The sequence below is a fragment of the Ursus arctos genome, chromosome X (assembly GCF_023065955.2).
Source record: "Ursus arctos isolate Adak ecotype North America chromosome X, UrsArc2.0, whole genome shotgun sequence".
Lineage (NCBI taxonomy): Eukaryota > Metazoa > Chordata > Mammalia > Carnivora > Ursidae > Ursus > Ursus arctos.
The window spans coordinates 17,489,344-17,503,564 of NC_079873.1; the positions used below are offsets into that span (position 1 = coordinate 17,489,344).

Genomic DNA, 14,221 nt, shown 5'->3' on the forward strand with positions numbered 1-14,221 from the left:
GCAGGCCCTGAACTGTTACATAAGAAAGTAAGAAGTTCCTGTCATATATCAGCTATTGGACTTTGGGGTTCCTTTGCTACAGCGATTTTGCCTGTGTCCTAACTAACCAGAGATGTGTTACAGAGTAACAAAGGTCAGTGGGAAAGGTGAGAATGAGGAGGAGGCAGTTGTTTCGAGCCTTAATAGCAAGCTCAGGAGTCAGGATTCAAGGGGTTTGCTGAGGGACCCGGCTGGTGGTGCTATTGGTGGGGGGTGGGGGGGAAGCTAATTAAATGGCTTCAGCTACCTCATGTGATTTTTTTTTAAGATTTTATTTATGTATTTGACAGACAGGCAGAAAGCACAGGCAGGAGGAGCAGTAGGCAGAGGGAGAGAGAAGCAGACTCCCCTCGGAGCAAGGAACCAGTTCCAGGTTTCGATCCCAGGACACTGAGATCATGACCTGAGCCGAAGGCAGTCACTTAACTGACTGAGCCACCCAGGTACCCCTACCGCATGTGATTTTTATAATTCTCTATCTCCAGGGGTACCTTTCTCCAGAATTCCATGCTCTTAATCCCAAGGGCCAGAATTTCTCTCTGGAGGTCTAATAGGCTTCTCAAACTCAACATTTCAAAGCCTAGGTTTCTTCCCCAGAGAGCCTTCTCTTCTTGTATTCCCTATTCTGGTTAATAATTGTTCCCTTCAATACCACTCTTCACTCAGTTTTCCTCACTAGAAGCAAGGGTCACCCTAGAGTCCTCCTTCATTATCACACAGAGTTTCTCATAGAGATCGTTTACTTCTGTTCTTTTTACTCATTTCACTGTTCTCATTGCCAGTGCCTTGATTTGGGTCTCCGTTATCTCTTACCTCAAATGTTATAGTATCCTCCTTTCTAACTGATCTTTCTGATTCAGTTTTCCCCATGCTTCACGTTGCTCTCAGGGCTGTTTATCCAAAACACAAACTTGACCATGTCACTTCACCTGTTTGTACACTTTCTCCCATTTCCTATAAGCCAAGGATCCCAGGCTCAGTACAGATCTGCTCTTCTTTGAACCCCTATCAAACCCCTCAGTGCACCTGTGGGCCCTGAGCACGCTGGACCTTGGCAGTGTTCTCTGCCTGGGAAGTTCTTGTCCTGTCCTTAGTTAATGGACTCATACTCAGCCTTCAAAACTCAGCTTAAATATGGCTCATTGGTAAATTTTTCCAGGACCCTCTGGCTCAGTTGCTTAGATTATTCCCATCTCAATAATTGATAAGAGAACGAATTTATTAAAGATAGAATACTAAGAACTAAATCCCAAAGAACACACCTAGCAGAAAAGCAGACAATTTCAAAAGTATCGACTTTTACAACTGGGAAGGGAAGTTATAGATTTTTTTTAAAAGATTTTATTTATCTGTTTGAGAGAGTGAGAGAGAGAGAGCACGAGTGGGGGGGCGCAGAGGGAGAGGGAGAAGCAGACTCCCTGCAGAGCAGGGAGCCCAATGTAGTGGGGCTTGATCCTGCGACCCTGAGATCATGACCTGAGCCAAAGGCAGATGCTTAACCTACTGAGCCACCCAGTTACCTCAGGAACTTACAGATTTTAAAGATTATCGAAATGTGTTTATGGATGAGGTTCAGAAAAATTATATGACTTTCCCAGGATCGGAGAGCAGAACTAAAAGTAAGACATGGATTTCCTGGTTCCATTTCTAGTGCTGTTTTCCCCCATTTTACTGCAAAAGTGTTAGAGAATAATTGAATAGAAGGGTTTGTGAGGAAGGTTGGATGTTTTGGCTTGTGGACTAGGTTGTATTTGAAGTCAGATATGGAATGATCAAAATGTCAGTGTAACCTTGTTACAGAGATAATTATCTAAATTATGGGCCATTTTCCCAGAGAGACAGATAGAGATCCTGTGTACGTACCAATGTGAACATCAAAAACCAGAGTGTCCAGTTCAAGGGCTCTAAATATTTTTTTGACCCAGGGGCCCTATCAGTCTGGCTTCTCAGAATAATGTCTGTTTTTTTGTTTAATTTTTAAAAGATTTTATTTATTTATTTATTTGACAGAGAGAGCACAAGCAGGAGGAGTGGTAGGCAGAGGGAGATGGAGAAGAAGGCTCCCCACTGAGCAGGGAGCCTGATGTGGGGCTCGATCCCAGAACCCTGGGATCATGACCTGAGTCGAAGGCAGATGCTTAACTGACTAAGCCACCCAGGCTCCCCTATTTTTATTTTTTTAAAGATTTTCTTTTTAAGTAATCTCTACACGCAATGTGGGGCTCGAACTTAGAACCCTGAGATCAAGAGTTGCATGTTCCACCAACTGAGCCAGCCAGGCGCCCCAGAACAATGTTTTTGAATGCATAAAACATTATGCATAGGAATACAAAGGAAACCAATTACACTGAAAATATGGTTACCAAAGTATAAAAATTTATAAATGTGTGATATATGTAGTTCTTTATTTAATCTACTAAATATAAGATCTAACAGCAGTCTAGTAACTGCTGTGATTTTGATGTAGCAATGAGCATAAACGATATTTTAAGGTATCGGCAACAGTCATGTGACATGGAAGTGTTTGTGATTTCTGTTAGTGACAAGCCGCAGGTCCTGCTAACAGGATTGTGGGTTGATACTTCCATTAGCAGTTGAAAGAAATACTTTTGTTAGGAATCACTGAAAATGAAGAGCAGATATTTTTCTCTCACATTCAATGATCTGCTAAACCTCAGGTTGAGAACCCCTGGGTTAGTCCAATCTCTTCATTTTAAACATTAAGAATCTTTTATCTGAAATATGTACAATGAGCTCAAATAAAATTAATTCAAAGAAAACCATGGGTCATGATCTCAGGGTCCTGGGATAGAGCCTCATGTTGTGTCTGCCTCCCTGCTCAGTGGGGAATCTGCTTCTCCCTCTCCCTCTTCCACTGCCCCTCCCCACCACTTGTGCTCTCTCTCTCTCTCTCAAATAAATAAATGAAATCTAAAAAAATAAAAATTAGTGCGTGTGGGTGGCTCAGTCAGTTAAGCATCTGCCTTTGACTCGGGTCATGATCTCAGGGTCCTGGGATTGAGTCCTGTATGGGGCTCCTTGCTCAGCAGGGAGTCTGCTTCTCCCTCTCCTTCTGCCCCTCCCCTTGCTTGTGCGTGTGCTCTCTCTCCCTCTCTCTCTCTCTCTCTCAAATAAATAAATAAATAAAATCTTTTAAAAAAGAAAGAAACAATCAAACAAAAAATAGACTCTTAAATACAGAGAACAAACTGGTGGTTGCCAGAAGGGAGAGGGGTAGAGGGAATTGGTGAAATAGATAAAGGGGATTAAGAGGTACAAATTTCCAGTCATAAAATAAGTAAGTTGTGGAAACGAAAAGTAGAGCATGGGGAATATAGTCAATATTGTAATAACATTGTTTGGTGACAGATGGTGACCACACTTATTGTGGTGAGCATTGAATAATGTATAGAATTGTTGAATCATGCTGTACACATGAAACTAATGTAACATTATATCTTAATTATACTTCAATTTTTAAAAAAGCTGAAGTGGTTTAAGGGCAACTTCTCTTTTCCAAGTGTTTATTTTTAACCCAACGCAGGGGTCAATCCCAGGACCCTGGGATCATGACCCAAGCCAAAGGCAGACACTTAACTGACTGAGCCACCCAGGTGCCCCATGTTTGTTTGTTTGTTTCTTTGTTCACTTGTTGTGTTTTTTAGATTCCACATATAAGCTAAATCATTCGGTATTTGTTCCTCAAAAACCATTTCTGTTTTCTGTTCCGTGTTTCTGTTCCCTAAGGCCTCCTTGGCACAAAGGACCTTGGGGAGGGGAGATAAAAGAATTAAACTCAGCTTAGTATCTCAATGAATTATGCTGCTATCATACTAAGATCAAGAAGAAAGATGACACAATCAATTATTTAATTTTTGAATAAATGCCTACAATTGGGTAAGTGATATATACATACATCAAATCATTATGTTGCACATACTATGATGTCATGTCAGTTATGTCTCAATATAAAAAAAAGGAATAATGTGACTATAGGTTTGGGATGCAAACTCACCTGAACTATATTTTGTTTTTGTTTCTGTTTTTGTTTTAATTAGGTGCCATGCTGGTTAGTTTTTGGTGGGGCCTCCTATTCTTGTTATTTTTTTGTTTTGAGGGGCTCCTATTCTGGTTATTTTTAATTTGACTTCTTAAAAATACGTTTTCAGGACACCTGGGTGGCTCCATTGGTTAAGTGTCTGCCTTTGGCTCAGGTCATGATCTTGGGGTCCCGGGATCCATCGAGCCCTGCCTTGGGCTCCCTGCTCAGTGGGAGTCTGGTTTTTCCTCTGCCCCCTCCCCACTCTTACTCTCGTGTGCACACGCACGCATGTACACACACTCTCTCTCTCAAATAAATAAAATATTTAAAAATAAATTTAAAAAATGAAAAAACATTTTTAAGGTGTGGAGTAAGGCTGTAAAACATTTTTAAACCAAATAATTGACTAAATGTGGCAAAACAACTTATTGAATTCATATCTCTACCATTAATATATGATATCTCCTTTATCATAGATTATTAAATGTACTAGTATCTACTTCTCGAGTACATAATTCTTTTATTCTTGTGCCACTCCACTCATGTGCTATAAGTAGACTCATCTAATTATGTCTCTGAAATTTTGGTCATTTGAACAATAATAATAACAACAGTAAAATAGTAAGAATACTTAAAAAGAAGTATTCAAAAATGCCCTGTTAAAAAACAATGCCTAGCCTTGAATTGAACTGTTGTCATCCAGAGATCCTGAGCAGCTGTATCTTTCAAACCTTTTTGAGTACCACCAACAGTAAGAAATACATTTTTGCCTTTTAACTTATCACACATGTATTTATTTACTTGTGGGTTTTTTGTTCATTCATTTAAATGTGGACTCATATATTTTTACATTATTCAATAAAATATAATCTTTACTGTTATTTACGTTTATGCTCAAATTATTCCAGAGTTTTTCAACCTGGCTTCTGTGGCCTTTTAACATGTCCCCACCATTTCTTGAGCACTCCCTTATTTTTTAGCACAAGATTATCCTGGCTTATGCTGTCCTTAAGTCAGACATTTCTCCAAGGATCCCTGGTTCCTTTTAGTGGAGAACGTTATTTAGAAACCAAGATCTGAGTCCTGGCTATGTTTGTTTGTTTATTTATTTATTTATTTATTTATTTATTTATTTATTTATTTTTAAAGATTTTATTTATTCGACAGAGATAGAGACAGCCAGCGAGAGAGGGAACACAAGCAGGGGGAGTGGGAGAGGAAGAAGCAGGCTCATAGGGAGGAGCCTGATGTGGGGCTCGATCCCACAACGCCGGGATCACGCCCTGAGCCGAAGGCAGACGCATAACCGCTGTGCCACCCAGGCGCCCCCTGGCTATGTTTATCATTACTGTGGTTTCATTACTTCTAGACCCTTTTGGCAGACAGAGCTGTGAAATAGATGTATATATGTATATATACATATGTGTGTATATATGTATATACATATGTGTGTATATATACACGCATGCACACACATGTATCGAATACATAACACTCACACGTATCTGTACCATTTCTGTATCTAGCTGTCTCTACATATTAAAACTGATACCTTTGGTTCCAATCCAACACAGCAGTGTTCAATCTATTCCTCCCCCTTTCCATAATTGTAACTACCTTCTCCAGCAATGAAAATCTGGATCCTACCATTCACAATGTATTGACTTACCCGACTAATCCTACAATGCATAGAAAGTAGTTTCAGAATTGTGATCCCATGCCTATGCTAAAAAAGCTCTTACTAGCGTTCAATATTTGTCTAGACTTCTTTTTAGCTTAAGAGCATGCAGTCCAAATTCTGGATATCAAAATTACTTGGATTAATTCCCCCTTCCCTGATATGACTATGTTATGCATTTGAAAAATGCTTCTGTTCATTTGTTTGTATTCAATTTGAAGATCCCCTACATTGTTATTTTAAGCCACCAAATTCTGGAGTGTTTTATGTCACAACAATGGATAACCAGACACCATGGCATTACACCATGAGGCACATGATGTCAGTTTGTCCTGTTATCAGTGTTGAAAAGTTGGATCATTTGGTTAAGGTCTCATCTCCCAGATCACTCCATTATAATTAATAAGTTATCTGTGGGTTGTCTCATCTTGCTACATGAACATAAGACTACCATAACTACGATCAAGGGACCTTACTTCAGAGTTACATTTTTCTCTGTGGAAATAGCTGCCTTAATGCCATAGGAATAGAGAGAGAAAGCGGGCACCTATTGACTGATTACTCAGCAGGTGGACTCCACAGCTTGCAGAGAAGGTGGAAGCCCAGCTGTGATGAAAACATTTAATTCTATTTGCAGTTCAACAGAGTCTGTGCTTGAAACAGAATGCTACCAACTCTGTGTAGGTTTGCCAACTTGTGATTCTGATCCTAAATCATGAGATTTGGAGAAAGAAAAGAAGCAAAGAGCTGTCCTTTTATTTTAGGCTTTTCATAAGGAGTTCGGGTGGGATGCCCACTGAGAAAGAAGTCTATTAAGGACACTACTAACTTTCAGAGTAATGCAGCTGTTTCCTAGATAGGATGAAGGTCCCACTTTGTAAAGATAGTCTGGTCTATGTTGCCTTCTTGGTTACGTCTTTTGATTTCTGCTTTTAAATATTTTGTCTGATCATATTCAAGCAGTTAAATCATGGTCCTTTCATATTCCAAACTTACAAATGTTCATGGCTTTATCCCTGGTGCCTAGTTTGGCACATAGTAGGGGCTGTGTGCATGCATGCATAAATGAATATGTGGGGATTCTCATTCTTCCACTCATTCCTCGCAGATTATAGCCTGCCCACTCTCCTGTTATATGCCAGGAATTATCCTAGGCATTGAACCACAGAGGTTAATAAAACAGAGCCCCTGCTTCAAGGGCTCACAGGCTAGAGGGCAAGAGAGAAACCGAAATAGTGAATTATAAAATTTGGGAGGGGGCAGGCACTGATAGAAATATGCCCTGAGGGGCGCCTGGGTGGCTCAGTCGTTAAGCGTCTGCCTTCGGCTCAGGGCGTGATCCCAGCGTTCTGGGATCCAGCCCCACATCAGGCTCCTCCGCTGGGAGCCTGCTTCTTCCTCTCCCACTCCCCCTGCCTGTGTTCCCTCTCTCGCTGGCTGTCTCTCTCTGTCAAATAAATAAATAAAATCTTTATAAAAAAAAAGAAATATGCCCTGAGTTTGTTGTTGTATGTATCAGGCATTGTCAATTTATTCACCATTCAGGCTTATTGAAGTACTCTTCACAGGGAAGTGCAAAAAACCCAGAGTCTCAGTAAGCAGTGCAAAGAACATATCGCAGCTATAGAAATGGGTGGAAGACTCCACAGTCTGGTGTACATATTGATCAAAATCATCACCATCATCATCATTTTTTAAAAGTATTAGTTGAATTCGCAGACAAGTACCTGGGATAACCAGAGTTGCCCAACTGTTTCAGAGTAGTGCCCTGAGTTTTATAGCAACAGAGAAGACGGCGGGGAGAGAAGCCCTCCTGCACTTAACCTGAGGTAAAATTATAAAATACTTTCATGAGTTTTTTCCTAGTCTAAATTATACTTTTAAAAATGAAGACAGGTGGGGGGAAATGAAGACAGGGCGCCTGGCTGACTCAGTCCTTAGAGTGAGCAACTGTTGATCTTGGGGTCGTGAGTTCAGGACCCACATTGGGCCCAGAGTTTACTTTAAAAAAATTAAAAATGAACAGTTAGAAAAAGGAAAGTATTTAAAAATCATGCGTAAGTCCACCCATGGGTAATAGTAAACATTTTTGTTTATTTCCTTATTTTTCTAGAACATATATATTTTAAAATAAAAATAGAACTAATCTGTTTATTCTCTTTTGTGACCTGCTTTTTCTCACTTAACAATACTCTGTGAATATTTTTCCACATCCATAAATATTCTCCTATGATCTCAAAGTTAAGGGCAGTACTATATGGAAAGAGAAAATGTTGGAATATAATTGCTGACTAAGCTACAGAGTTAGATACAAATGCAACTATTAGTGTTGTCATTTTTACCAGGCAGAAATTATTTGCAATTCTACCAGACTGAAGAAATCATGCACAATCCTATCAATCTTTTCTTTTTTCTTTAAAAGATTTTATTTACTTATCTATTTATTTATTTGAGAGAGAGAGAGTGAGAGAGAGAGCACAAGCAGGGGGAGCAGCAGAGGGAGAGGGAGAAGCAGGCTCCCCACTGAGCAGGGATCCCGATGTGGGGCTCAACCCCAGAACCCTGAGATCATGACCAAAGCAAAAGGGAGACACTTAGCTGACTGAGCCACCCAGGTGCCCCATTTTATCAATCCTTTTACAAGTTAACATGTATGTATGTAACTTCATGGAGTCTGGGCCCCAATCAATAGTAATCATTAAGTTAAAGTTACATTTCTCTAGATCTACATTATCCAGTATGGTAGCCACTAGCCACATGTGGCTACTGAGCACTTGAAAGGCTAGTGAGAGAACCTGAAGTTTTTTGGTTTTTGGTTTTTGGTTTTTTTGATATCAGGCATGTGCCTCTCACCATAAATGATTTATTTATTTATTTATTTTTATTCAAATATAATTAGCATACAGTGTTATATTAGTTACAGGTGTACAATATGCTTCGGCAATTCTGTACATTTCTCAGCAATCATCATGGTAAGTGTCCTCTTAGTCCCCTTTATTTCATCCATCGCCCCACCCACCTCTCCTCTGGCAACCACCAGTTTCTTCTCTGTAGTTAACAGTCTGGGGTTTTGTTTGTTGGTTGGTTTGGTTTTGGTTTTGGTTTGTCTCTTTTTTTTCTTTGTTCATTTGTTTTGTTTCTTAAATTCCACATATGAATGAAATTATATGTTGTCTTTCTCTGATTGACTTACTTCACTCAGAATTATACCCTCTAGATCCATCCATGGTGTTACACATGGCAAGATTTCATTTTTTTTTTAAGATTTTATTTATTCATTTGACAGAGAAAGAGAGAGCACAAGCAAAGGGAGTGGCAGGCCGAGGGAGAGGGAGAAGCAGGCTCCCTGTGGAGCCTGACTAGGGGTTTGATCCCAGGACCCTGAGATCATGACCTGAGCCAAAATCAGATGCTTAACCAACTGAGCCACCCAGGCATCCCTTCTTAGCTTTTCTTATGGTGTGTTCAGGAAATTTTTTAAATTTTATTTTAAAATTGATATGGTGTAAAAAAAAAGTTTTTCCATTAAGCTCAACTGTATTGTTTAGGTAGGACTACATTTCACTTTAAGTATAGCAACTCGTACATACTGCTGCACTGTATGCCTGGGTTGAGTACACGAGTCATCTCCAATATTACACATAAACACATTATCACTGTAGTTAGTATCAAAGGTTGATTCAATTCAATAATTCAGTAAATTTCTATTTCTAATTTAACACTGAAATGTGTTTACTTGAAACTTTTGTACAGATTGTACCATTTACAGGCATACCTATGTGAATCATAATTTGTAACTAAACTGAATTTTTCTTTTTTAGAGAGAGGGGAGAGGAAGGGCAAAGGGAGAGGGAGACAGAGAATCTTAAGCAGGCTCCACACCTAGCCTGGGAGCCTGATGAGGGGCTCAATCTCACAACCTCAAGATCATGACCTGAGCTGAAATCAAGACTTGGACACTTAACCGACTGAGCCACACAGGTACCCCTAAACTGAAATACTTCTTGTGCTTTAAATTATAATAGAATTAAACTATTTTAAAAATAAGAAATAAGAATGGACTAATTTTTAAGTTTAAAATGAAGGCATACTACTGAGGCAGAATTGAGTGGAGATCCAGATACTAGTATTGTGCCAGAAGAAGGAAAAAAGAGAGATTAGAAGTATGTTATAAGTGTCATATAATTTGCTGCAGCCGACCAAAAGAGAAAAGCTGTTTGTTGTGTAAAAATTGAATAAAGGGGCGCCTGGGTGGCACAGCGGTTAAGCGCCTGCCTTCGGCTCAGGGCGTGATCCTGGCGTTATGGGATCGAGCCCCACATCAGGCTCCTCCGCTATGAGCCTGCTTCTTCCTCTCCCACTCCCCCTGCTTGTGTTCCCTCTCTCGCTGGCTGTCTCTCTCTCTGTCGAATAAATAAATAAAATCTTTAAAAAAAAATTGAATAAAGATACTAAAGTAGACAATTAATAAGGGACGTTTTTGGCAGATACAGAGTGAATTTGATGAGAGTAGTCAAGAAAAAAGTCAGTAAAATTAGTTGTTTGCATTCAAAATTGAATGTTTCAAAATTGATAATTGAAAATTGTTTCAAAAATGATAACAGGTTCTCAACTTGCAACTTTGGCCAGCTTGATAGTAGCTTGAATTTCTGCGCCCAAAAGCAAACCAGTTTCAGATTGCTTAGTTCTCTCAAACAAACTACGAAATGCGTCATGGATACAGTTGTTAAAACTGTTCAGCATATACATGCAAATGCTGTGACTCATCACCAGTGGTTATGGAACCGTTGAAAGAAAGAAGTAGACAATGATTTTAATGATCTTGTGCTTGTTGCCAATGCACTTTGTTTGAGCCACAAAAAGTTTTAAGAAGTTTTATTGTGCTGTTGACTGCAATTCAAGATTTTCTTGAAACAAAAAGAATGCTTGCTAAATATTAATTAATTTTAAAAATGACATTGTGATTTACATGTTTTCTCATGTATAAGTTTGAAGTTCCAAGGAAAAGAAAAGCTTATTTGTGATTTAACTAGACAGATATAAGAATTTATGTTAAAATTGATACTTCTCACGATTCAAATCAGTACTAATAATATTATACCTTTTTGTAACATGAATCAACATGGGGAAGATTTCAGTTGTAATGGTGTTATGTACATCGGTTGTAAAAGCTAAGAAAAAAACTGAAGAATGCTTTGTTTATATTGATAAATTTAGCATTCCTTTTCAAATAGCATAACAGCCCTTTGAAACTAATACTGAGTTGACACAAATTAATGAATTTACATAGCTTGGACAGACATAGTTTTGAAACTGACATCCCTTTTGCTTCAAAGTCAAATAATTTCTTCCAAAAAGTCGACTAGTTTTGTAAATGTGGATATAAATATTAAAGGAAAATGATTTTTGGTATTCAATTTAGTTACTGGAAGATTTTTAGGTATGTTAAAACAAGTTGGTTTTATGAATTAACTTTTTTCAACTGTAAATTGTATGAAATCTAAATGTAAATTAAATACTTCTCTTGCAAACATAGCATGCAAAGATGTCCTGTAAGGGTAAAATACACACTGAATTTCAGAGACTTAAGGTAAAAAAGAGAATCTAAAATATCTCATTAAGGGGCGCCTGCGGGGCTCAGTTGGTTAAGCAGCTGCCTTCTGTCTCAGTGGGATCTCAAGCTCCACATCGGGCTCCCTGCTCAGTGGGGTACCTGCTTCTCCCTCTCCCACTCCCCCTACTTGTGCGCTCACTGTGTCTCTCTCTCTCTCTCTCTGTCAAATAAATAAATAAATAAAATCTTTTAAAAAATAAAATAAAATATCTCATTAATAATTTTGCTGGGGAGCCTGGCTGGCCCAGTCAGTAGAGCACGAGACTCTTAATCTCGAGATTGCAAATTCAAGCCCCACACTGGGTGCAGAGATTACCTAAAATTTTTTTTCTTAATTAAAAACAATAATTTTTTTACACACTGAAAGAATAATATTTTGAATATATTGGGTAAAATAATATGCATTATTAGCATCAATTTCTCCAGTTTCTTTTTATTTCCTTTTTTAATGTGGCTGCTGGAAAATTTTAAATTGCCTGTGTGGCTCCCCTGGACTGTACTGCCCTGCATCAGGTAACATAGGTGTCCTTATTTCACAGTAGTCTAGTATGACATTGAAAGAGCATGGAATAATCTTTTTATTATTTGATAAGTAATCTTATTATCAAATTTTGGATAATTTTTCTTAACATTACTGGCTCATGAAAGACCATGAGGTAGCTGAGACAAAGGCTAAGACCAGGTTGTGGTGTATCTTTAAACTATAGGTAGCTCTGGATCTTTTTTCTGTAGGCATTTAGCAGCCATCGACAGGTTTTAGCAAGAGGGTTCCTGTATCATTAGATTTATATTCTGGAAAGATAACAATTGAAGCCAGTGGAGCATGAATTGCAGGGACCCACTTATTACTGTGCAAGTTAGTAAGAATAAAGGCCTGAATTTAGGTAATGGGAGGTAGGGGGTGGAGGAAATGATGAGACAGATTTAAGAAAGATTTGATGCGGGGGGGGGGGGGGCGCCTGGATGGCTCAGTCAGTGAAGCATCCGGTTCTTGGTGTCAGCTCAGGTCATGATCTCAGGGCCCTGGGGTCAAGTTCCGCTTAGGCCTCCACACTCAGCCTAGAGTCTGCTTGAGGATTCTCTCCTTCTTCCTCTGCCCCTCCCCCTGTGTGCTCTCGCTGTTCTCTAAAATAAATAAATAAATCTTAAAAAAAAAAAAAAGATTTGATGTTTGGTGGAGTGGGAAGTGAAGGGAAAGACTCAAGAATGAGTCCAAAGTTTCTAATGTGGTCAGCTCAGTGGATGGTGCCACAGTCTGTTTTTATTTTCCATTTACATGTTATATCTTTGGTTTGGGATTATGTGACAAAGATCGTGTTGGGGAGAAGGTAAAATGTGCAGTTTGGTCATTTGTCTTTGACTCTGTAGGGGTAAACATAACCAGAGACAAGTGCAAAGCTCGGGAAGAGGGGGGAGCCAGGGGCAGAGATCTAGGACTCTTCTGTATATAGGTGGCTAGAATTGTAGTAGTAGATGTGATCACCTGGAGAAAGAAGTTCTCCACCTTTGCTGCACTTTACGATCCCTTGTAGGGGTTGAAAAACCCCAATGCCCAGGCCGTACCACTGACCAATCAAATCAGGGATGAAGACCCAGTCATGACCATTTTTTTAAAGCTTCCCAGGTGATTCTAATATGCAGCCAGGTTCGAGAACCATTGGTACATTGTAAGAAGAGAAGACATGCCAAGGACAGAACCCTGCAGAAGCTCAGCATTTAGAGAGAAAACAGAGAGGAACCTATGAAGAAGTTAGTGAAGGAGCTGTCAAGTCAAAGAAGTAGCAGGAGCCCAACGATAGTGAAGTCATAGCAGCCACAGGAAAAAGAGGTTTCAAAGGTATAAAAGAGCGCAAAGAAAGATCGAGTAACAAAAGAACCAAAAAAGAGTGAACAAAGATTGCCACATGTGGTGAGAGTCCAGCGTTGGGGGTAGAAGAACACACACACACGCACACTTACACATATGCATGTGTATGTGTGTGTGTACCAGTCAGCACCAATGTGAGGTTTTCCTCGTTATCCTGAGCAACAAATGGAAAGGACAGGAGGAGGCCAGAAGCTGGATTGATCCAGTGTTGGGAGTGCACAGGGACAAAGAACTAGGGCTTGAGGGGTTGAGGATGTGAGGACCAACCATAGGGAGGGAATGAAGATGAGGTGAGTGAAGGAGGGAGGAAGAAATAGTGTGGGGTCCAGGGACTGAGGGTCCTGGTGTGATCAGAGATCAGGGACAGCACACGTATCTGAGTGGCCCTTGGTGGGCACCTAGAGCAGCCTCCTCCTCCACCCCGCCCCAGGGATCCAGAATTACTGGAGCTCAGGTGATCAAGGAACTGACAACAGGGCGTTGGCCGAAATCTTCCACCCAGAAGCCCAGCTCCACCCAGGATGAGGCAGGCATTGAATTAAGGTCACACAGGTGTCAAAGTTGGCAGTGAAGGTAAGCTGAGACCTGGAGGCCTAATAGAGTGGCTGGACAAGGCACGAACCTACTGGGGATCTTTATTAAATCTGTGAACAATGGGCTGAAAGTATCAAAAAGGAGACCTTCCCGTTTTCCTCAACCCTGCACTTTAAGAGGCAGGCTGTTCCCTTAAGGCAAGATTGCCTGTTAGCAAGAGATTCGAGCGTGTCTTAGACCCTGCTATGTCATCTACACTTCAGGAGCCTTTTCCTTCTTCTTTCTAACACTTTTATGTTTTCTATGCACTCACTGTTTTTGATAACTTTATTTTTTTAAAGAGTTATTTATTTATTTTAGAGTTGGGGGGAGGGGCAGAGCAAGAGGGAGAGAACCTTCAAGCTGACTCCCCACTGAGCAGGGAGCCGGACTCGGGGCTCAATCCCA

The 14,221-nt window shown here is 39.9% G+C and overlaps 1 protein-coding gene across 1 annotated transcript in view; it reads left to right on the forward strand.

The window, feature by feature from the left end:
• Positions 1 to 9,758, forward strand: part of MBTPS2 (membrane bound transcription factor peptidase, site 2) — an 80,509-nt gene extending 70,751 nt beyond the window's left edge. The window contains exons 16-17 of the transcript XR_008958796.1: positions 3,787 to 3,936; positions 9,581 to 9,758. The gene's annotated coding sequence lies outside the window, so the exon portion shown is untranslated. The remainder of the gene's footprint in view (positions 1 to 3,786; positions 3,937 to 9,580) is intronic.
• Positions 9,759 to 14,221: the final 4,463 nt, after the last annotated feature.